Here is a 26,232-nt window from a genome sequence, read left to right as displayed (position 1 = left end):
TTCATAAAACGTCGTGTCTCACAAGCAAAGAACATTGCATTCTGGGGCTTGCAGTTAATTCACAAGCCATGTGACCACTTGGGAACTACTACTGAAACGACACTCACCTGTGACCAAGGCCTAACGGCTGAAACGCGTAAGTAGGGGTGTTTCATTTCCGCTTGCCATGACGAATAAAAGTCAAGCTTGTCAATCAGTCGGTGTTGAGCTCTAATTTGTGTTGGTGGAAGTACCGTGTTGCCAGGATCTCCATTCCTGGCTGTGAGAGCTCGCCCTGCAGGACCGAGGGCCCCCTGTAAAATGGAGATGCCTTGTTGATGTTAACAGAGGGGGCACGGACCGCTCGCAGAAGCGCCAGCAACAGGATTGCCTTTGCCATTTGGTAGCATTCTGCTCGAGAAGGGGAGAAGGGAAGGATCACTCTTTCTCGGACGGCACCGCATGACAAGCAAGTAATCTTTGGGTCAGCGGAAAAACCTGCACTATGCTGAGATGATTTGCAGCAATGTTTTGGGACATTACAAATTCACGCTAATTTTGCAATATTCATAAAACGTGTCTCACAAGCAAAGAACATTGCATTCTGGGGCTTGCAGTTAATTCACAAGCCATGTGACCACTTGGGAACTACTACTGAAACGACACTCACCTGTGACCAAGGCCTAACGGCTGAAACGCGTAAGGATGGGGTGTTTCATTTCCGCTTGCCATGACGAATAAAAGTCAAGCTTGTCAATCAGTCGGTGTTGAGCTCTAATTTGTGTTGGTGGAAGTACCGTGTTGCCAGGATCTCCATTCCTGGCTGTGAGAGCTCGCCCTGCAGGACCGAGGGCCCCCTGTAAAATGGAGATGCCTTGTTGATGTTAACAGAGGGGGCACGGACCGCTCGCAGAAGCGCCAGCAACAGGATTGCCTTTGCCATTTGGTAGCATTCTGCTCGAGAAGGGGAGAAGGGAAGGATCACTCTTTCTCTGACGGCACCGCATGACAAGCAAGTAATCTTTGGGTCAGCGGAAAAACCTGCACTATGCTGAGATGATTTGCAGCAATGTTTTGGGACATTACAAATTCACGCTAATTTTGCAATATTCATAAAACGTCGTGTCTCACAAGCAAAGAACATTGCATTCTGGGGCTTGCAGTTAATTCACAAGCCATGTGACCACTTGGGAACTACTACTGAAACGACACTCACCTGTGACCAAGGCCTAACGGCTGAAACGCGTAAGGATGGGGTGTTTCATTTCCGCTTGCCATGACGAATAAAAGTCAAGCTTGTCAATCAGTCGGTGTTGAGCTCTAATTTGTGTTGGTGGAAGTACCGTGTTGCCAGGATCTCCATTCCTGGCTGTGAGAGCTCGCCCTGCAGGACCGAGGGCCCCCTGTAAAATGGAGATGCCTTGTTGATGTTAACAGAGGGGGCACGGACCGTTCGCAGAAGCGCCAGCAACAGGATTGCCTTTGCCATTTGGTAGCATTCTGCTCGAGAAGGGGAGAAGGGAAGGATCACTCTTTCTCTGACGGCACCGCATGACAAGCAAGTAATCTTTGGGTCAGCGGAAAAACCTGCACTATGCTGAGATGATTTGCAGCAATGTTTTGGGACATTACAAATTCACGCTAATTTTGCAATATTCATAAAACGTCGTGTCTCACAAGCAAAGAACATTGCATTCTGGGGCTTGCAGTTAATTCACAAGCCATGTGACCACTTGGGAACTACTACTGAAACGACACTCACCTGTGACCAAGGCCTAACGGCTGAAACGTGTAAGGATGGTGTGTTTCATTTCCGCTTGCCATGACGAATAAAAGTCAAGCTTGTCAATCAGTCGGTGTTGAGCTCTAATTTGTGTTGGTGGAAGTACCGTGTTGCCAGGATCTCCATTCCTGGCTGTGAGAGCTCGCCCTGCAGGACCGAGGGCCCCCTGTAAAATGGAGATGCCTTGTTGATGTTAACAGAGGGGGCACGGACCGCTCGCAGAAGCGCCAGCAACAGGATTGCCTTTGCCATTTGGTAGCATTCTGCTCGAGAAGGGGAGAAGGGAAGGATCACTCTTTCTCTGACGGCACCGCATGACAAGCAAGTAATCTTTGGGTCAGCGGAAAAACCTGCACTATGCTGAGATGATTTGCAGCAATGTTTTGGGACATTACAAATTCACGCTAATTTTGCAATATTCATAAAACGTCGTGTCTCACAAGCAAAGAACATTGCATTCTGGGGCTTGCAGTTAATTCACAAGCCATGTGACCACTTGGGAACTACTACTGAAACGACACTCACCTGTGACCAAGGCCTAACGGCTGAAACGCGTAAGGATGGGGTGTTTCATTTCCGCTTGCCATGACGAATAAAAGTCAAGCTTGTCAATCAGTCGGTGTTGAGCTCTAATTTGTGTTGGTGGAAGTACCGTGTTGCCAGGATCTCCATTCCTGGCTGTGAGAGCTCGCCCTGCAGGACCGAGGGCCCCCTGTAAAATGGAGATGCCTTGTTGATGTTAACAGAGGGGGCACGAACCGCTCGCAGAAGCGCCAGCAACAGGATTGCCTTTGCCATTTGGTAGCATTCTGCTCGAGAAGGGGAGAAGGGAAGGATCACTCTTTCTCTGACGGCACCGCATGACAAGCAAGTAATCTTTGGGTCAGCGGAAAAACCTGCACTATGCTGAGATGATTTGCAGCAATGTTTTGGGACATTACAAATTCACGCTAATTTTGCAATATTCATAAAACGTCGTGTCTCACAAGCAAAGAACATTGCATTCTGGGGCTTGCAGTTAATTCACAAGCCATGTGACCACTTGGGAACTACTACTGAAACGACACTCACCTGTGACCAAGGCCTAACGGCTGAAACGCGTAAGTAGGGGTGTTTCATTTCCGCTTGCCATGACGAATAAAAGTCAAGCTTGTCAATCAGTCGGTGTTGAGCTCTAATTTGTGTTGGTGGAAGTACCGTGTTGCCAGGATCTCCATTCCTGGCTGTGAGAGCTCGCCCTGCAGGACCGAGGGCCCCCTGTAAAATGGAGATGCCTTGTTGATGTTAACAGATGGGGCACCGACCGCTCGCAGAAGCGCCAGCAACAGGATTGCCTTTGCCATTTGGTAGCATTCTGCTCGAGAAGGGGAGAAGGGAAGGATCACTCTTTCTCGGACGGCACCGCATGACAAGCAAGTAATCTTTGGGTCAGCGGAAAAACCTGCACTATGCTGAGATGATTTGCAGCAATGTTTTGGGACATTACAAATTCACGCTAATTTTGCAATATTCATAAAACGTCGTGTCTCACAAGCAAAGAACATTGCATTCTGGGGCTTGCAGTTAATTCACAAGCCATGTGACCACTTGGGAACTACTACTGAAACGACACTCACCTGTGACCAAGGCCTATTGGCTGAAACGCGTAAGGATGGGGTGTTTCATTTCCGCTTGCCATGACGAATAAAAGTCAAGCTTGTCAATCAGTCGGTGTTGAGCTCTAATTTGTGTTGGTGGAAGTACCGTGTTGCCAGGATCTCCATTCCTGGCTGTGAGAGCTCGCCCTGCAGGACCGAGGGCCCCCTGTAAAATGGAGATGCCTTGTTGATGTTAACAGAGGGGGCACGGACCGCTCGCAGAAGCGCCAGCAACAGGATTGCCTTTGCCATTTGGTAGCATTCTGCTCGAGAAGGGGAGAAGGGAAGGATCACTCTTTCTCTGACGGCACCGCATGACAAGCAAGTAATCTTTGGGTCAGCGGAAAAACCTGCACTATGCTGAGATGATTTGCAGCAATGTTTTGGGACATTACAAATTCACGCTAATTTTGCAATATTCATAAAACGTCGTGTCTCACAAGCAAAGAACATTGCATTCTGGGGCTTGCAGTTAATTCACAAGCCATGTGACCACTTGGGAACTACTACTGAAACGACACTCACCTGTGACCAAGGCCTAACGGCTGAAACGCGTAAGGATGGGGTGTTTCATTTCCGCTTGCCATGACGAATAAAAGTCAAGCTTGTCAATCAGTCGGTGTTGAGCTCTAATTTGTGTTGGTGGAAGTACCGTGTTGCCAGGATCTCCATTCCTGGCTGTGAGAGCTCGCCCTGCAGGACCGAGGGCCCCCTGTAAAATGGAGATGCCTTGTTGATGTTAACAGAGGGGGCACGGACCGCTCGCAGAAGCGCCAGCAACAGGATTGCCTTTGCCATTTGGTAGCATTCTGCTCGAGAAGGGGAGAAGGGAAGGATCACTCTTTCTCTGACGGCACCGCATGACAAGCAAGTAATCTTTGGGTCAGCGGAAAAACCTGCACTATGCTGAGATGATTTGCAGCAATGTTTTGGGACATTACAAATTCACGCTAATTTTGCAATATTCATAAAACGTCGTGTCTCACAAGCAAAGAACATTGCATTCTGGGGCTTGCAGTTAATTCACAAGCCATGTGACCACTTGGGAACTACTACTGAAACGACACTCACCTGTGACCAAGGCCTAACGGCTGAAACGCGTAAGTAGGGGTGTTTCATTTCCGCTTGCCATGACGAATAAAAGTCAAGCTTGTCAATCAGTCGGTGTTGAGCTCTAATTTGTGTTGGTGGAAGTACCGTGTTGCCAGGATCTCCATTCCTGGCTGTGAGAGCTCGCCCTGCAGGACCGAGGGCCCCCTGTAAAATGGAGATGCCTTGTTGATGTTAACAGAGGGGGCACGGACCGCTCGCAGAAGCGCCAGCAACAGGATTGCCTTTGCCATTTGGTAGCATTCTGCTCGAGAAGGGGAGAAGGGAAGGATCACGCTTTCTCGGACGGCACCGCATGACAAGCAAGTAATCTTTGGGTCAGCGGAAAAACCTGCACTATGCTGAGATGATTTGCAGCAATGTTTTGGGACATTACAAATTCACGCTAATTTTGCAATATTCATAAAACGTCGTGTCTCACAAGCAAAGAACATTGCATTCTGGGGCTTGCAGTTAATTCACAAGCCATGTGACCACTTGGGAACTACTACTGAAACGACACTCACCTGTGACCAAGGCCTAACGGCTGAAACGCGTAAGGATGGGGTGTTTCATTTCCGCTTGCCATGACGAATAAAAGTCAAGCTTGTCAATCAGTCGGTGTTGAGCTCTAATTTGTGTTGGTGGAAGTACCGTGTTGCCAGGATCTCCATTCCTGGCTGTGAGAGCTCGCCCTGCAGGACCGAGGGCCCCCTGTAAAATGGAGATGCCTTGTTGATGTTAACAGAGGGGGCACGGACCGCTCGCAGAAGCGCCAGCAACAGGATTGCCTTTGCCATTTGGTAGCATTCTGCTCGAGAAGGGGAGAAGGGAAGGATCACTCTTTCTCTGACGGCACCGCATGACAAGCAAGTAATCTTTGGGTCAGCGGAAAAACCTGCACTATGCTGAGATGATTTGCAGCAATGTTTTGGGACATTACAAATTCACGCTAATTTTGCAATATTCATAAAACGTCGTGTCTCACAAGCAAAGAACATTGCATTCTGGGGCTTGCAGTTAATTCACAAGCCATGTGACCACTTGGGAACTACTACTGAAACGACACTCACCTGTGACCAAGGCCTAACGGCTGAAACGCGTAAGGATGGGGTGTTTCATTTCCGCTTGCCATGACGAATAAAAGTCAAGCTTGTCAATCAGTCGGTGTTGAGCTCTAATTTGTGTTGGTGGAAGTACCGTGTTGCCAGGATCTCCATTCCTGGCTGTGAGAGCTCGCCCTGCAGGACCGAGGGCCCCCTGTAAAATGGAGATGCCTTGTTGATGTTAACAGAGGGGGCACGGACCGTTCGCAGAAGCGCCAGCAACAGGATTGCCTTTGCCATTTGGTAGCATTCTGCTCGAGAAGGGGAGAAGGGAAGGATCACTCTTTCTCTGACGGCACCGCATGACAAGCAAGTAATCTTTGGGTCAGCGGAAAAACCTGCACTATGCTGAGATGATTTGCAGCAATGTTTTGGGACATTACAAATTCACGCTAATTTTGCAATATTCATAAAACGTCGTGTCTCACAAGCAAAGAACATTGCATTCTGGGGCTTGCAGTTAATTCACAAGCCATGTGACCACTTGGGAACTACTACTGAAACGACACTCACCTGTGACCAAGGCCTAACGGCTGAAACGCGTAAGGATGGGGTGTTTCATTTCCGCTTGCCATGACGAATAAAAGTCAAGCTTGTCAATCAGTCGGTGTTGAGCTCTAATTTGTGTTGGTGGAAGTACCGTGTTGCCAGGATCTCCATTCCTGGCTGTGAGAGCTCGCCCTGCAGGACCGAGGGCCCCCTGTAAAATGCAGATGATATATATATATATATGGCGATATACCAGGAATAAATTAAACTGCACTACCTACTGGTCTGTGTCCGTTGATCGAGTGGCATATATATATATATCTTCTCATCCGCGTCAGGGCAACAGGAATCCCCCTATGCCACTCGATCAACGGACACAGACCAGTAGGTAGTGCAGTTTAATTTATTCCTGGTATATCGCCATAACGTTTCGCCTCGTCCGAGCCTTTTTCACATGACAATGTAATGCTTGTGAGCTCCCAATTTAAAGTGACAGTGCATATTCAAAATGATCACGTGAGAGGCATTAAAATAGACATAAAAAAAGTTACTGGCCTTGATTTCACATTGTCGAAGCAAAATGCATAAAACGACAAGTCTAAAATACGCCATGGCAACCCATGTGGAATAATATTAACAACCTTAAATTTTAAAAACTGTTAATTAAAACCATCATTATATCAAGCAGAAATTATAAGTATATACATGTGCAAATTAATGTGCAAATGTCATGCTTATGTGCAAAGGAATGCTAATGTGCAAACAATGCTAGATTATCCTCAATCACAGCCTAAATGCTTATTGATCAGTTACCCGCCCCTAAATTGAGGGCAGTCTTCGGATACTGGTTCTACCCTGGATATGGGATGTCTGGTCAGATTCCCTTGATAAGGGACTCGTCGTTGGTATATGCAAGGTTAAATCCTTTGTATCGATAGATCCTGGTTTAATTTTGCCATCAACTAATGTCTATATAGCAGCCTCTAGTACGTGTATGAAAATGTAATCAAGTGATGAACATTCTGATAGTGACTGTTAAAAACCATTCTTTTGCTTTTTCCTGGACAGTTCCTAAGTTCATTTGAAACTTCTTTTCTTGTATGCCTTAAACTACTTCTTGGTGTCAAAGCAGTGAGTGAGCTTTCATGGACCACGTTACAAACGTTAATGCAGGAAGCCCTACCGCCTTAAGTTAACATTGACTGTTTGGACTTTTACCCAGTTATTTCGTGGGTTTAAGCTAGTCACCCCTTATATATCGGCTGAATATTGGCATAGAAGATTGATTAGTAGGCATAAAAGTACAGATGGCCTTGATTTTTTACGAGTATAGGCCTCAAATAGGGGCCCACTACGTACAGTACTGGTTTATAAATATATAAATAGATGGTAAAATGATTAATCTAAAATCATACAAAATTCATATATACATGCATAAGGTACAAAGGCTTTAGATACTCAATGAAATAATATTAAATATTGCCTCTCTGTGTGGAATAATCGATAAAGCACGGGATCAATGCATCTGTTCTAAAACAATGTGTAAAATTTCGTGAGTAGCTAAAATATGAAAAGCTAAAAAAGTGACTCCTGTTCTGACCGACCAATCATCTCTTTTGGTGATCTAAAATTCATAACTTAGCCCCAACAGGTATGTAAATCCTCTGTGATATTTAGGCCACCCGGGGTCTTGGAATCAAGTTGAAGAATGTACCGTCTATCAAGTCCCTGTCGCGTCCCCTTCTGCTGGGTGTAATCACATCAATGACAAAATATTTAAGTACACTGTAGTTACTGTTGTGGACCTCCCTGAAATGCCTCGCCACAGGATACGTGTTATCTTGTTTAGATATGGCACGGAGGTGTTGCAAGATGCGTTTGTGTGCGGCCAGTTTGGTGCTGCCAACGTACTTAAGTCCACAGGGACACATGAGTACGTACACAGCATACTCGGTCTTACAAGTTAAGAGCTTGCTGATCTTACGCTCCCCGTTACTAAAGGGGTCAATGTATGTTTTCATGTTAACCCCATGAAGGCAGGCCTTGCACGTTTTACATTTATAAAATCCACTGTTGGTCTGTAACCAGGTGGCCTTGTCAATCACTTCTGGGCTGGTATTGACCAATGAGTCCCTCATCGATGGGGCCCTACTATGCGTGATTGATATCCTACTTGGCAAAGTCGGTCCTATGACAGGGTCACTTAATACGGTGGGCCAATTCTTATTAATGATTCTGTGGAGGCTTGAATGTTGCCTGCTGTAGCCCATGATAATCCTAAAGGGGTTGGATATGTTACCCCCTCCCACACCGTCAATTGTGCTATGCTGGGGTTCATTGTTTTCTGCTGCCTTTTTGTCAACGAGGAGTTCATTTCTGCTATGTCCAATGGACTTCATGATAGCGCTATCAATGGCATGCTCTGTGTACCCCCTCTCAAGGAATCTACGCTTGCTCAGTTGCTGTGCTTGTCTTAAATCAAACTCATTGCTACATATTCTTCTAAGGCGTAGCATTTCTCCGTAGGGGATACTGCTAATGAGGTGTGGCGGGTGTGCACTGTTTGCATGCAAGGTCGAATTTCCAGAGGTTGTCTTCCTATACAATCTGGTCTCAATACTGTTGTTCTGTATGTATATCTATGTCAATGGATGGACAATGATTCCATCTGAACAAAAGCGCTTACTAGATATCTTGTGGAAATCTCTAGAAAAGAGAGAGAGGAAGAGAGAGAGAAAGAGAGTGTAATATATATATATATATATATATATATATATATATATATATAATCCCTGCAGTACAATGCCGGTCTCGTCCATGCTGACGGGGCCGGTGCGAGAAAGTGGGTGCAGGACCCATCATTAATATCCTGGCAAATCCGGGGTAGACGAATAATACTCCAGAAGACTCGCACTTCAGTTTCTAATTTTCAAGTACTTTAATTTGGCAACACATTTCACCCTCACAAGGGCTTCATCATGGCCCGTTACATACACACATACACAAGCAATGAAGTATGTAGCCGTAAAGAGGCGCACACTTGCAGCTGGTGCAGCAGGGAGGGCAATCCAAACTCTTCAGTGTATCCTGACCAAGACAACACTACGCAGAACTCCAGGAACCAAAATTACTTTTTTACCATGTGAACAACTCCACCGACGTGTTCTGAGCTATTCAGTCTTTACACAATTATTTGTCTCTGTCTGCAGGAGGATGGAGGCAACTATTTACACCATATCATTAGAGGAGATAAGATCCACTAACAAGTCTTGCAATCTAAAACATGGATGTCTTCCCCAACTAATAGGGATTTGTCTCTTTGCTAGTACCAAGACAAGAGCTGCCTTTCTGTGATGTGGGCCCGATGTATCCTGCACATGCCCCAAGATAGCTATTGAAGGATCCGGATGCAGAGTCAACCATGTTATAAGTGAAAAGAAATTGAAGATGACTGTCTAGCAATTCTCAACTCTCTGACAGCCCCCAGCTAGATGATAGAGCCCTGCCTCCGGAGCTTGGCTTTTTCAGCACTGTGAGCTGTCCCTAAGACCTATGTGAGCTAAACCGTTGGGAGTATGGTAAACCCTAGTGAAATCTGTAATGGATAAATGCATATCTATTGTGAGGAAAGGCCTCTTGTTTATTAGAACAGCAATATGGCCATTGCTCATTAGAGGCTGTCAAATCGAGATCCATTTCTGAGCTCCGCTGGACTGATACCATTTCATGCAACTTCTCTATCTGTATAGACTTGTAAAGCTTGAAGACCAACTCATGTTGATTAAGGTTATTAAGTGCCTGGGAGAGAATCCGCAGCTTGGGGGCACCTGAGGAAATTATGGGAATAAGGCATGGCTTGTGGCTTTAGGATATACTAAAGGAGGCCGTCTCAATGGGCACTTTGTGACTCAGTGAGAGTAGGGGGCCCTCTGGAACTTTATCTTCTAATGAGCAAAGACCCATCTGGATAGTTGAGATTTGGCTCTGAATTATTGGACTGCCTACAAGTTTGTTCAATTTGTCAGGCCGTGCTTGTACTAGACACCCAACTGAAGGGTTTTAGAGGCCTCTGCATTGGTTGACACAGAATTGTGGTTATAGGTAGAGGGTGAATCACATCACACTTCACTACCAGATGTGATGTAGCAAAGAGAGAGGTGAGTAGTTGTGCTTTACCAACCCTGATTGATTGATTGAACCCAGAAATGAGCAAAATTGCCCTGTGTGCAAAGGTAATATATCTCAAAATCCGGTGCTTTTAATCTTACAAGCACATAGCGAAACAAGGAGATGTAATAATTGAAGTAGTGTAACCACTGCTAATGGAGATTTGCAGACTGCACTATACCTGCCCAGTCTAGTATCAAGTCTTACACTCTCCCTCAGTGTAAAGTGCTGGGGGGTGTAGGGAGTGGAGGCATACATCTATTAAATCTTGAAAATAGGAGGGGCAGTAAGGTATGTGCTAATAATGGTTATATGGGTGTACCTTAATAAGACATGGAGTATTAAACATTACCCTTCAGACTCAGCATTTACAGCTGTGGTGCAAAATGGCACACTGCACCTAATGAAGATGCAACAACTAGAATACGCAGAGTACAATGTAAAATAATTTAGCACTACAACACCTATCTGCAAACCACTGTTCTGTGTATTTTGTGAAATGGGTCTCTTCAAGTAGTGCAACATTTACATTGTTGCTAGTTAAGCATGCTATCCGACTAATTTTGCAAGGATTATTTAATCTCCTAACATTACAGGTCATAAAATGAATTGTTAGTTTGAATGTAATACCCTGCATATGTGGTAGTAAAAGAAAACAGTCCTCTTGATGTACCAGGATCTACATCACGGAGGAAGTGACTAAACCCCTTACACCAAGAGAATGATGAAAGCACTATAGAACCAAAACACTCCAAAACCCCAATAATATCAACTCAGCTCAGTGGCAATTACTCCCTTCAACCTATTAAACAAAACCTGCATTGCCACACTTGTATGCAGTCACAGGCACAACACGAACAAGCAAATGCAGAAGGCTACAAGCATGGATGCTTCAAGACCCAGGCCGTTACAACCACGAATAGGTGGATCTTGACAGAACCTGGAAGCACCCACCCCACACTTGTTGAATTATGCACGATAAACAGACAGTGTAACTGCCTCGGGCTGCAGTGATGTCCCTGCCTCGGGCTGCACTGATGTCCCTGTCACTCAGTATCAGCATGCATGTCCTAAACTAACTAAACAATCTTGGCAATTCAATAATGTCAATGAGCCAGCAAACCCAACAGATTTTTAGAAACAATATAATTATTTCCCTTTCTCATCACGTCCTGCACACAACAGATGTGTGACAGATCAGGCAAAACCAACTTCCAATCTCGGCAGTGTGTGATCGACAAAAGCGCACAGGAGGGATAGCTACAGCGACCAAGAATGATTTTTTATGACAGCGTTTCCATAGTCTAGATTAGCGTTTCCCGCCAGCTGATTTTTGGAGGGTCCCAAAAATCAGAGCAATAAATATAGATGCCTTTAAATTCAGTGCTTAACTTGTCATATTTGTCAGAGACAGGTCAAATGTAAGGCTGTTTTATTCTTTTAACATGGGGATTGGTGTTTTACTTTTCATTCTCAGACTGCAAAGCGAGAGGAGTTTTTAAAGTGAATTATGCGACAACGGAGGATGTTGTTTGCAATACACAACAAAATGTAAATGCATGTTAATGAACTAAATGCATTAGTGAGGCTAGTATGTGGGAACTTATTTATGGACAAAATCAGCAAGCAACTGTTAGCAAGGCATATCAAATGCTGTGTCAAAATAGGGTAGATGGGTGTGAGAAATTGGCGCTTAAATGGAGTGAGAACTTGGGGGAGGTTATTACTACTGACAAGATGAAGATAGCTTTTGAGAATATTTCCCGATTTGTACACTCAACTAATTTACAGTTTCAGCAATTTCAGACATTGTGTCTTCTCTATTATACACCGGAAAAAATTGCTTGTTGGTCTCAAGGTGGGAATGTATGGAGTGGGCCTCATGGAGGGACTCGTCAGAATTGTCCTAAATGTGGGCAACATGCAGCAGACATTGTACATATGTTTGTGCTTTGCCCTTTGCTGAAGGGGTTCTGGGATAAGATCCTAGTGACTATCTCAAATAGATTAGGTGGGGATCTTAGGTTGTCAATAACTGAGAGGATGTTAGGATATAAAGAAGATGCTGGGCGGAATGGTCCTATATTGTCAATAATGATTGTAGCTTCACGGCTAGCGATAGCTAGAGCCTGGATCTACCCTAAACCCCCTAAGGAGATGTAATGGGGGCTAATTCTTAAGGAAATTGGGGCAAGAGAGAAGGCTCTGGCTAAAGTTAGGGGAGTTCAGGCTCTTCGGAAGTATAGATCTGTCTGGGGGGTGAAGGATTAGAAGAGCCTTAAGATAGCTTGCTCTCAAGTAAAGAAACTATATAAATAAATGTATTGCTTAGAAAAGAAGCTCAGTAAGGAATGCTACTGTGGATTCTCGACTATATGCCTGTGTTATATATGTTATCTATACTATATATGGGTGTGCTATATGATTTAAACTGCTGTTCTCTCTGTACTTTACCTGAATGTATGATTGCAAATGTCTCTTCTTTTTGACAATAAAATAAATTTTTTAAAAAAACATAAATTATACATAGTAAAAACAAATTGTTTAAAATACTAATTTGAATTTAGCCTTTAATATAAAAAAAATGTTAATATCATTTCTATGCATACCTTTTGGTGATTTCTAACACATATTAAATAAAAATTGACATTATAAAATTTTTTTTTTTTTAAAAAGGACCGATTACATCCACTAGTTAGGAAAGCAAAAATGAAGCACTTTTTGCAATTTTGAAGTGTGCTGGAAACAGATTTTAATAGGTTCAAAACAAATTAAGACACTTACTTGCTGATGCACAGATGATAAATATTCACAAAAACACGGTTTCCACACATCATTTGTGTGCAATACAGTTTTATCAGTAAAACGGTATTTCTGTGCAAATTTAGTGGCCATTTCAATGGAAGATGTTCGGTATGTAAATGACAATGGGGTACCACACGCTGCTTTAGTTACATAAAAAAAAAAAAATCGCCCTCGCCTCATGTCCATTAAAAGTAGTTGGGTTGCGAAAGTTTGTTCTACAAAGTGGGTCGTAATTCTAATCAATTTGGGAACCACTGGTCTAGATTCCTACATGGAATAGATATACAAAGGAGTAGCCATCTGCTGCCACAGTGATTGTTTAGTCTATGTGTCACCTGCAAGAATCCTCTAGGAAAATAGTAGCCTGTCGTTGGTGCGCGATGAAGTCCAATTTTCCATTTGACATGATTTTTAGGTGGACTGGATAAAGAATAGCATATGGTTTGTTAGCTTTTTAAAGATTTTTCATAACATGTGCATCTGGCTCCTTGAACTGTATTCATAAAACCAGGGCAGATAGAGGTGCCCTGGAATAGCAGATTGAACTTTATGGTAGTAGAAATGCAAAGATGGTTTTGTGGTCCCTATAATTAAGCAGATGTGCAATTATTAGTGTTGCAGCGGTGCCCGGTGGCAGCCAGTAAATGATGATGCACACACACCATTATGAACATGGGCGAGACCTGGGACTTGTTGAGGAGTTCTGCCAGCAAGGATTTTTAAGAATAATTCCATTTTTCTTTTGATCATCGATCTGGGAACACTAACAATTCGAATGTTGGTTCAATGTGAGCATGCCTTGTGATCTTCATTTTAGAGTTAAACAGATCACTATTTCCATTTGAAAGTATTTTTTATTTTGTGTCACATTATCATCCTCAATATGGAGATGCAGCACTTAGGCATGTCAATGTGTGAGGAATACTTGCCCAGCCAATCCTTCATCTAATCTGTGCGAAAAGCAAGTTAATCAGTCTTACAATCAATAGCAGTAAGTCTTTTCTGCATGTCGAGTAACAGCAGCCGGGCCTGAACATCCTCAGCAATAGTCATCCAATGTTATGTCTTTCACCACGGGTGGATATCCTTGTTCTCGTTTTGTTGGATCGTGGTGAAAGAAAGCTTAGCCTACCTATGAACCCCCTTGCTCATGCTTACTGAGAGGTAAGACAAACAGCTAGGCTACGCAGCACAGGCTCACACAAGTGCAGCGCTGCACCTCTGCCAAGTCTACTGTGTGTCTCCTAGTCCGATACCACGATAAAGTATTCTTAGACCCTGCCCCCAGTGAGCGATACAACCCTACTCTCCTAAACCCGCTCCAAAACAGTCACGGTTCATCACTGGTTTGGACAATAGGCAAGCAGGCACCATCCGGTACCCATCTCAATCAGCCGTCTTGTACCATTGCAGCGCCCAGCTAATACAAGATGGTGATCAGCAATCCTTCTAGCACCCTCAACGCCTTCCTACTGTAGTAGATAAACAGAAAACTGCCACTGGACTAGCAATCAGGTGGTATATGGGTAGCGAAGCGGTCCTGCCTTCAACAGGAGTCTAGTTTTCATGCTAGGACACGAGCCGATTGCACAGAGGTCTGAGGCTGAAAGGTCTAATCAACTCAAGAACATGGGCCTCACACCAAAAAAGATCAGCTCGCCCTAATCTCTAGGCTTCAAACTTGACAAGCTAGTCCCTCTTGATCTCCATATCAAAGAGAATGCCAAGAATGCCGATTTCAAGTTAATCTCCCTTGCAGCTTGAAGCCGTTCATCCCAAAATAAAACCTTAACTAAGCCATCCAAGTCCTAGCCTTTTCCCATATAGACTACAGACCTCAGGAATACGCTATTAACTGGCATGCCCAAATCTCACCAGGGCAGTTTCATCGTTCGGTAGGCTTCTCTAGAACACCATCTGGAGTATACAACTACATGCATCACCTACGAGGTGATTCACAAGAGCAAACCTGTGCACTTATCCACAGCCGAACTGAGAATGCAAACCAGACTTGGCAATTAAGTTGGACCGGCCCAGGAGGGAGGGGTGGGGAAGGGGGGAGTGGAATGGTGTGAAACACTGCTGCTGCTTTTGTTACAGAAGGCGATATTGAAGCACTGCTACAAAACCGGCCACCAGTAACACAAGCATTGGCATAGCTAATAGGTCTCGCCTTTGGGACCTTATAAGTGTTTAGCCATGCAACAGTTGATGTTGTTGCACCAAGGATATTGTGCTGCATAACTAAATACTTATAAGGTCCCAAAAGCGAGACCTATTGGCTATGCCAATGCTTGTTTTGCACGGCTCTGCGGATCTTACATGCCCTCACACCTGCACTCACTGTCACGTGCCTCAGAGGTACTCTCGTGCTCGTGGGGTATACACTCTCTCCCCTCCATAAGTGCGCCTCGCTCCCAGAAGATTTACGTGACAAGGTCGGGGTATATCGCCCACCAAGCGCATCTCAGGTTTAAACAAGCATCGGCATACAAATAGAACATGGTGACCAGTACGGGGTTGTTTGCTCTCCCCCCACGCCCCAATGACAAGACTCAGGAGTGACACCCTCAGTAATGACACACCCAGTAGTGATACATCCAGGAGTGATAACCTCAGGAGAGACACACAGGACTGACAAACTTAACAGTGACACGCCCAGGAGTGACACGCTCTGGAGTGTAAGTACAGGGGACCTAAGATGTGGCCTAATGGCTAGAGCGTACGACCTCGAAGTTTGGTAACCAGGTTATAGTCTCTGCGGCTCAACCCCTTGTGATTCTGGGCAAATCACTTCATCTCCCCACGCCTAACAAAACATGGATGTGCCTGTCTGGAACAGCTGGTGCTCCTGTAAACCGCCCTGATACCTCCAGGTTGAATTCGAGCTATATAAAACTGCGAGACAAAAAACACGGCTCTGCGGATCTTACACGCCCGGAAATTGCTTGTACTGTCTCCACGCAAGGAAGCTAGAGATGTTTAGGAATGACTGCTGTGGCACACAATGTCATGAAGGTGCTTGTGTGTGGCAAGAAGGACTCCCTGCAGATAAATCACGGATTACAGTGACATAGAGCGTGACAGTAAGAAAATAACAAGCGCTCGCCATGACGTTTTCGTCGCCTTTTTCTGCCATCCCACTTGGACGGCCTCGCCTGCTAAAAGGTTTCTTGTCTTTATGGGGCCATGTGTTTGGCCCCATAAAGAAGATAAGAAACCATTTACGCCAGCAGGAAGTCAGACGAGCCAGTCCAACTGGGGCGGCTCTAAAAGAGAAAAGTGTACGTCACTGGAAGCTCTTTTCCAATGGCTGGCCACCGTTTAGCATAAACGGTGACGCCAGCCAATGGAAAAGAGGGGCGGGGCATAAACCCCGCTAGTGAAAGCTACCCAAAAACATAAAATCTCGCCAGCGAGACTGCGCATGTCTGCGCAGCCTACGCTAGCCGAGACCTAAAAAGCTTAGTACATCTGGCTCTAAATGTGGTGTGTTAAATGTAAAGATGGAGCGGTGGTAGAAAGGTGAATATGTAAATGCTACTGGCAAGTGTGAGGAATGGCGAGAAAGAAATAGTCAGAAATAAGGAGAATAATTGTGATAGGGAAACAGGAGAGATTTGTTGAAAAACGTACTAAGTGAAAAACTCGTAAGAGAACATCTACGAGAGAAAGAGAAAGTATAGATCATAAGAGCCCACAGGGTGTCTGTGAAAGAAGGAATGGTGAACGGGGAGAATGGTTGACAGAGGGAAAGACTTAAAAAGGCGAAGGAGCATTGATATACAAGCAGTACAGATGGAGAGTGGTTTGGAGGAAGCAAGAAGGATGAGATAATGGGAGTCACAAGAGCACGAAGACTGAAAGAGTGCTTGGGAAGAACAGAGCCAGGACCCCTGTCATATATAGAGGAGTTTCTGTGACGAGGGAAGTTGTTCTGGGGAACATGGGCAGTGAATGAATAGGAAGAGTTCGTGGAAAAGTAGAACGCGTGGGGCTGCCTCCTTAGAAACGCAAGACGTATTTTTAAATGTGTTAAAAATGCATGCATTTCAACCATTCATTACACGTTCTATGTAGTGAACAATTCTTTGAAAGAGCCTCTCTGATTTGTCTTACGCCATGAATAATTTTTCACGATCACATTGAACAGAAGGTGTCCCATACATTTACCACCTGCTGGGATACGGTGACAGGTGGTTCCGTGGCTCGAGTTCTGTCTCCGCTGTAATACACGTAAGGGAGGGAGGCAGATGAGAGTGGCCTGCAGTACTTAATTTGCTGGGGCTGCTACACGAAGGAATAAGGTGCCTTAGGACTGCTGTCTGCTGAGCGCATTGCTAAAACAGGAGAAGATGCTGCCGGTCCAGATTGAAATGCTAATAAGCTTTTTGGTTGCATTTTCCAGCCAATGTTTGACAGATCTCATTTTACTGCGCATGAAGAGTCACCCACGAGTAAAAAAAAAAAAGAAGCGCAAGCAACAAGCCCGGGAGTTGTGTGCGCGCGCACGCGCAAAAAAAACACGCGAGTGGTGCGTGGGAAAGAAGGAGAGGCCAGGGCGCTGAAAACTGTTGGCTGCGCGTGTGCACGCGCTCGTGAACGCAAGCGCTAGGCCGCGTGGAAGCGCTTTTAAAAGCCCTATCTAAATGTCTCGCAGATTACTGGCTCAGGCGAGACCTAAAAAACGGCCCAACGGCTCCAAAACCAGCACACGCCTGTTCAGACCCACCGGGAAAACGCCCACTGCCTGCTACAGCCAGTGCGGCCCTGCACATATCTCAAAATGTTCAACTTCTAGGCACTAACTTAACAAAAGCCATGTTCTGCTTAATTTGCACACAGCCATATTCAGAAAGTCTTCCACCAAAGCAGTTATATTTTGGCAAGAATGTGGAATGCCCTGCCGACACATATCGAACAGACCATAACAGACTCAGGAGTTAAGAGGGACATCAAACAGCACTTCATGTTATATGTGGCATCTCCCTAACATACCTGGTCTCGCTGAACCATTCATACAAAGACAGCCGTAGCTCCCTGATGACAATAATTTTTGTGTTTTTTGGCCTATGATTGTCTAGTCATTGGTATTTTCCATTTTATGATGTTTATTTATTTGTTCGTTATTATTCTATGCCATTCAGCAAAGCGCTCTGCCAATCTACGCCCAGGGTCTTAAAGCACTACAACAAGAATCAAAAATAAAATAATGTGACATACAACACATGCTTTGCTGTATGGTAACATGGTCACTGTGCACTGAATACACTGAGGTGCATGCTAATGGTTTAGGGCCTAGAAGACAGACCCGTTTATTAGTAATATATCTCCAAGCTTTATGCAAACATAAAAATTGTATTTGCTCAACTGTCACATATTTTTCTGTTGCTCACAATTAAAAGCCAGAGAATAGATTTTTCCACTCTCTGGAGCACTTTACCTTGTACAGTAGCTAGGGATCGTTATTGCAAATGTAAACGACTTTGCATTGCTCTATATCTGAGGAAATGAGGGGCTACAACAGCGGCAGCTTCCTTGTGCTTACAAAACTTGAACTGAGGCTTTGTTTACAGTCCTTTGCTACAAATACAGAAGCCAAGAGAGAACAAATCCCTTCTCGCTTCACCGCCCACCACGTATGAAAAATGTATCACTGACTGGAAACAAGATGGACCAGTTTCTCTAGGGATGCTGAGAGAAAGGTCATGAAGGGAAGAGGGGACCTTACTTGACCCTGCATATCTATTCTAAATTAAACAGATTGTAAATCAGCTTATTATAACATAAGCAAGGATTAGTGTAATTGGTTTGAGATGTTTGATAAAATATAATTGGCATGTTTTTTAAAATTATTTTGCAAATTGGTTTCGATCAGTCTTTTATCATTTTTTATTGAAGAGTTCTTATTAGTTGTGACAATAGTTCTTACTTATATTTGTACGAGGATAGCACATCATAAATATTAATTTGAAGTACCATAGAAATACTTGTGTCCGTGTACTGATTTCGTGGTTTGGGATTCTACAGTTGTACGAGCAGATAAGAGATTCTCTGATAGGACTGTTGACAACGACACCCTCATTAACATGAGCATAAATCAGCAGGAAGGCTGAGAGACACTCGCCAGTTTTCCTTTTCTCCGAAAGGTTTGCAGTTTCCTTTTGGGCCTTAGGAAATCCAAAAGGTATTATTACCCCAATAAGTGTGTGAAAGACAAAAAACAAAAGGCCCAGTTACTTCCAGTACATAGAACAGAGGACCATTACCAGGAACAGGAGTTTGGCCAAGACCACAGTATTGCTGCTGATGCTCAGCCCAGACCATTCACAGTTCCCTGTAAGAGTAGCTTTCATAATTTTCTCCATGTTTTTCCAAGGCACCAGTTGGAAGATGGGAAAGCTCCGAAAGCCTGCAGGGGGATATCCTTCAGAAGTGCAGGTTGCTTGAGGCACTGCTCCACTCCCTGTGACTTGCAGAGCTTTAAGTGTGGCTTCCCAGAGTTTCACTGTTATACAAAATGCCCTATTTCCGACAACTGTGGGAGTTACATAGCCCTCCAAGAGCTCACACCTCTGTTGAGGCCAACCCTGTGTGCTACTGTTCTCAAGAACCACTGCCATGTGCATTCTTCTCTGGCTAAGGGCTTGTCTGTGCCAGATGCATCAAATGCCAAAACAGCACCTTGCACTATTTTGGAGTCTGGTCAGACTGCGAGTGACCGGTGATCCAAATGTCATAGCAATGCCCCAGCACCTCCTACAACCACCGGAACCATAAGACTAAAGAAGTGAACAGAACATTCTAACTTGCTCATGCAAGCCACACACTATGACTTCATTGCATCATTAAAACCTAAACACCCTGTTGTTCCTTGTGCAACTAATCTGCAATTAAGGTGGTTTCACATGAGATTTCAGATTGTGGGTCAGGCAAAACCATTCCTAATCAGGGTAAGCTGAAAATGCCAGTTTAAATTTTTTTTTTAAAAAAGGTGGTTGTTGGCTGTAATCCTTGTTAGGTTTCAAGAGTGCATACCAGAGTACATATTCCTATAGGAAAAAAGGACATATTTGTGACTCTTCCTACCTCAAAGTCAATGGCACCAAAAAGGAATCAAAAACCCCGTCGGGGGGTTACGGAGCAGAACAGGGGAAGAAAGGATTGCTCCGGGCAGATTGTGGACTCAGAAGAGAGCCGGGAGAGCCAAGTAGGCTCTAAAGAAAGGCCCGGAGCAGGAACAGGAACCCAAAAGCGGAAAAGCAAGAAAGCAATCAAAAGGAATCTGCAAAAAAACCAGGGAAATATGTCCGCTTCTAAGTCCATAAAGGATTTTTTAGGAAAACACTTTAAACAGCCAGAGCAAGTAATAACGTCAATGGAGATAGAGCAGCAAAATGAGTTTGACATGGCAGAACTCCCAGAAGGAACATTGGGTGGCATCGCTTTCGATAGATCACTTTCTCTTGAATGAGGAGGACCTAGGAAAAGCACCACGACTGTCTTCATCGCCAAAACTACTCTCGCTGCAAGTACAGGAACAAGAGACTCTAGGCCAAGCGGAGAATATTAGTCAAGTTTCAAGAGCAGATTGGGGGGGACGTACAAAATATGTCAGGTCTACTAGTAAACGAAAGCAAAATTCAGACTCAACTCGAAATACCAAGTGCGGAAAGAATAGAGGACCCTGAGAGAAATAGTCGCCAGGATCTCGATTTTTCCGCAACTCCCTCATCTTCTATGATGGACCTATTGTTGATGCTACAGAAAACCCTCCAGGGAATCTTAGAAGTTACATTGCTAAATAATGAGGTCCAGAAAACGCAAAAGTTACATCTAAAAAACATTGAGGTGGAACTGCAAGGCATTAGAGGGCAACTGCCACATATGTTGAGACCTGTAGCAGACCTCCAGCCTACGTTACAGAGAGAATGCGCAGGCTTGGAAGATAATTCACACAGTGTATGTATATCTAAATGCCCTATGTTGATAGAAAGATGAGGGGACTATCCGAGATATAGCCTCCGGAACAATAGAGGTCAACCAAAAAGAAAGGCAGAGAAAATGAGGAAGACAAAAGTAGAAACAAGGAAAGAAAGAAATAAAAAGGAGGAAGAGACTGCTGTAAAACCCCCTTTGAAGAAATCATTACCAGTAAAGATTCCAAGAGTTGAGAGTAAAAGAAAGGACTATAATAGTCAAGGAAAGGAAGTAAGTGGTAAAAACCAGAGAAAGAGGACCTAAAAACAAAACCTGATCTTGAGATAGATAAGTCGGGATATTAAATACATTCCCAGAAGAACCAAGATCAGGAAATAGAAATTTGGCAACCAGGTGAAATAGAAGGAAAAAACAAACAGGGGATTGCTAAATGGGAAAACATCGAGCAACTAGGAATAGAATTCCCTAAGATAGAGGCAGAGGGGGGAAGGAACAAATGGGTGTATTTCGAAACTGACTAACTAGGAAAAAAGGGAAATAAACTAAGGATGCTTAAACCCTTAAATAGGTCTCAAATCCTATTTTCATTTTATAAATGTCCAAGTTTGAGGGGAATAGGAACAAAAGATTTGAGACAGGTGGGTTTTATGGAAAGGAGATTACAAGAGTTCTTTTTCACTCGGATCTGGTAAAAACAGCGATTGGGAAGGCAGTGAGGGAGATAGAGCAGGAGGGTATCCGCCTAATCCCAGAGAGAGAATTAAAGGGAAACGGACACCTTGGTAGTAATTTCTTAGACTGTCATGCAGGCCCGGGAAAGAGACATGTGAGGTTACTGGATGAAAAAGACGAAGGGGGAAGTAATTTGAAGGTAGTTGTCAACAACTCAGCAATTGAGAATCCCTGGGGTATATGGAATCAAAGAAGTAGCTCAGCAGATTATTCCCAGTGGGATAAGGTTGATACGGATGAAGAGGGGGGCCAGAGTGAGGTGGAATAGGATGGAGGGGAGTCGCATAGCCTAAATTTTTATCTTGGAATATAAATGGACTGGGAGATATAACAAAACAAGAATGTATAATTAAGATAGTAAATAATATGGAAATTATTTGCTTGGCTATGCGACGAAATCCCGATATTTGATGGGTTCCTCCAACTCCAATGTCCAGCCAGGAAAAAAAGATTTGGTCGTCCGGCTGGGGGGGGGGTTATGACGCTACTGTCTACAAAAGTAGCAAAGAATGTGAACTTGCTAAAAGTAAAATGTAAATGGCTCTTGGAATGTAGATCATTGTTGCCAATAATGGATAAAAAGTATGAAAATGTCATTATTATAAACGTGTATATGCAGTGGGATAATGTTGGAGTATGAAACAGAGATGGCACTTTTTAAAGAGGACATAGACTCTCTATGTGGAAAGTACGAGGCAGATATATTTTTTATTATGGGTGATTTTAATCATAAATTGCATCTGAAAAAAGTGGACCTTTGGCACGGGGAAATTCTGGATGCATATGGAGTTAAGCAAGCAATTTTTCCAAGCTGTGATTGCCTGAAAAGAGATCAAGTCCTGGGGAATTATCTAGGGACGAAGGGCTTTTTCTGTCTGAATGGCAGAACTGAATTAGATCGCCCAGCAAAGAAAACCTTTAAAAAAGGTACACAAAATTGCCCAATAGATTATATTTTTATGTTCGTATGGAATTTCCCTCTCGTGAGAGAATTTAAAATACACTGGAAAGAAGGCAGTGATCATAATTCCCTGCAATTGAAGATCCACCCTGAAGTCCCGAGAAATAGTAATTGCTCAACAAGTTGAATATCCTAAAAGAGTGACTACTAGATTAACTGAAGAATGTATGGGAAAATTAGAGAAACTCCAAGAGAAGATTGTTCTCGGAGATATAGGGGGCCAGACTCTGGAATGGTATGAAGGAAAGATAGCACAAGTAGTGCGGTGCCTACGAAAATAACTAAAAAAGGATTTTAAAAATCATTATATAATCCCTGCTGGACAACCAAAATGGTTTTCTGTGGATTGTTTAAAGAAAAAAAGAGAAACAAGGAAAGTAATAAGAAAATTGGTAAAAAATACGATTACAAGAGGCAAAGCTACCTTAAAAAAAAGAGAAGAGAGTATAAGAAGCTAACCGTAAATACAAAAAGAGTGTATAAAGATAAGTGCTGGGAAAATTTGTTAGATTCTATTGAATCAAAAAATATAAGACAATTCTGGAAGCTGGTAAAAGCCGCAGCTGGTCACCAAGAGGGGGAGATGAACTGCGTGGTAGATGAGGCAGTGTGGGAGAAGTACTTGAAAGATCTGTATGACCCCCGGAGGGATTTAGAAGCAGTAGAGTTCCAACCTTGGCATGAGTTAATGGAAGAATTAAGACCAGACTTCACAGAAGAGAATGTAAAAAACACAATAACCAAGCTGAAATTAACACGAGCAGCAGGACCAGATAACCTCCCTGCAGTTATAATAAAGTCCCAGCTGGAGTGGTGGGTGAGATTTTTTTATTGTATGTTTTTGGTTATTCTAGAGGTAGGGAAAACGCCTAAAAATTGAAAGGGAGCTGTAATAATACCAGTTCATAAAAAAGGTAATTTAAATGAACCACAAAATTATAGGCGGATTAATTTGTTAGACATCGGGGAAAAAGTTTTCTCGAAAATTATTTTAAATAGACTAAAGGATTGGGCGGAAGAATTATCGATTGTGCTAGTTGAACAAGGGGGCTTTAAGGAAGGCCATTCCACGGTTGATCATTGCTTTGCCCTGTGGGTAATAGCATGTAAGTCAATAGAACAAAATGGTAAATTAGGTTGTTGCTTTGTTGACTTTAGAGCAGCATTCGACTCAGTTGATCGGAATTCCCTGTGGCAGACCCTAGAAAATAAAAATATACCCGCAGGTCTATTGGCAGTAATAAAAGAGCTGCATAGTGGTAACTGGGCACAAATAATTAAAGATACAGAAGGGTCATTGACGCCCAAAATAGCAATAAAGAATGGGCTGAGACAGGGATGCGTGTTGGCTCCGTTGCTGTTTGCCTTATTTTTAGCAGATTTACCAACCGCCCTAGAAATTGTAAAAAGTACAAGCCCGAGAATGGATGGAAATAAAGTGCCCTGCCTACTATATGCGGATGATCTGGTGATTCTGGATCAAACCGAAATAGGCCTGCAAAGAAAACTCAATGTTTTTAAAGAATATTGCGAAGGGAAATTTTTAACTGTAAATATGGACAAGACAAAAATGTTATGCTTTGGGAAAAAAGATATTAAATTTAAATGGTTTTTAGGTGATTTGAAATTGGAAATGGTAAACGAATATCGCTATCTCGGGATGTGGTTCGATAGGTCCTTAAAATGGCATATTCACTTAGAAGCTCAGAAAGCGAAGGCTTTCTCATCGATCTGTGGATTGAAAAAATGTTATAGGGAATATGGGGATATGTCCCACAGACCAGTGCTCAAAGCCTTTGAAGCGATGGTACCCCCACAAATGCTCTATGGGGCAGAGGTCCTTTGTTTAAACGGCAAAGAGGACTGGGACCGAGAGGAAGGGAAGTGTCTGAAAACACTGCTGTCTTTGCCACTTTCATCGATGGTCCAAGCTATACGAATCGAGATAGGTACAATTGCTTGGAGCGTGCAGTCACAAGTGTCTCTAATTAGATTTTGGAAACGTTTAGATACAGAGTCAAACCAAAAGGTATCCCAATGGTGTAGGAAAGAGTTCCAAACAAGTAGTTTGAAATGGGCTAAGAAGTCAAGGAAGAAAATATTATTGGCCTGTGAGAATATAAAAGTGGAAATTGACCAAGATTCCCTGCATGTAGATTTTACAAAAAGTGAACTCAGAAAGTATAGTCTGGAAGTATCTAGACTAGCAGATAGGGAATATCTGGCCAAGAAAAAGTCTGTGCAATTTACGACGGTTGCATGGTCAAATGAAAATTGGTTCCCCTACTTGGATATTCTACCAAATCGCTGGTATAGACAGGAGATCTTAAGAATGAGAATTGGTATAAATCCATGGTTGGTAAATGAAGAACAAAAAATAAAAATGCTGCTTGAAGATGGCAGTTGTAAGTGCGCATTGGGAATAAAAGGTGACATATTGCACATTCTGTTAGATTGTGTAACAGTAGTAGAGCAGCGTAAACGATATCTTCGCTCAATTTTGTTAAAATATGATATAAGGCGACAGTCACAGGGGATAGAGCTATTCGCTGAAATGCCAAACCTTGAGACAGCAATTGCACGGGGGAAATATTTGAGGGCAATTAAAGTTTTCCTTAGCGAGAAGTAGGAGAATTTTAAAGATTTTAATTGGTCTAAAAAAAATTTTTTTTATACAAGGTTGAATATTTTTTATTTTTTTTAATTGAATTATATAGTACCTTTAAGAGAGTTTTAAAATGTATATAATTTTTATAAAGAGTCGTGTCCCCGATTGTAGAAAGTAACTGTATACCTCATCTTTGATAAATCGTTACCCTTGATATGAGTCTGCATAAAGTACGTGGTTTTAATTATTGCTGAGCTGAGAAAGTATAAATACTGTTTTTAATTGTTTTTATCTAATATTGTTAGTAGAATTGTGTAGAATTGTTTAGAGACCATGGTCTAAATAAACATTCCTTTTTGACTGACTGACTGCATACCAGAGTGGGCTTAATGAAGCAAAACATCTGAGGTGTTCTTTACGATTTATGATGATTATGATTAAAGATGGAAACCAGTATATAAAAAGACCTCATTGACGGTCTCCAGCTGGTCAGACTGGAACCTGATCAGTTGGGGAAGCTACACCTCAGGATACAGGTAACAGACGGTGAACAACTTCGGGGAGAAAGTGGGTATAGCAATGCAGGAAATAGATATTAAAGAGTGAGCTGCATGTGCGGCCCACATGTCAGAATGCAAAGATTAATGTTGTTTAAGTAAGCCAAAAATATGCCATGGTATTGGACTCTGGGCATGGGTACCGTATTAAATGGTGTAAAACGAATAGGTGAATTAGGGCAGTAATATGTTTGTTTTACATTTTTTGACATCTGTACGCACAAACATTTACCTGAAATAACCTAAAAGTGTTAAAAAAGCTAGGCTCTAACTGTTTGAGCTACAGATTAACATTTGAAGTTGTATTGTTCTACTAACATTTTATTATGGCCTATTCTCTAGATACAACAAGAGTACTGTTGGTAAAAAAAATAATAA

At 43.1% G+C, this 26,232-nt stretch overlaps 1 protein-coding gene across 9 annotated transcripts in view; it reads right to left on the bottom strand.

The window, feature by feature from the left end:
- The window catches only part of TBCCD1 (TBCC domain containing 1), a 281,536-nt gene that overhangs the window by 179,318 nt on the left and 75,986 nt on the right, over positions 1–26,232 (bottom strand). The window lies entirely within an intron of this gene.

Source organism: Triturus cristatus, chromosome 3_2, assembly GCF_964204655.1.
Source record: "Triturus cristatus chromosome 3_2, aTriCri1.1, whole genome shotgun sequence".
Taxonomy (NCBI): Eukaryota; Metazoa; Chordata; class Amphibia; order Caudata; family Salamandridae; genus Triturus; species Triturus cristatus.
Note: the sequence above shows the minus strand (reverse complement) of the source record. Positions and strands in the feature narration are given on the sequence as shown.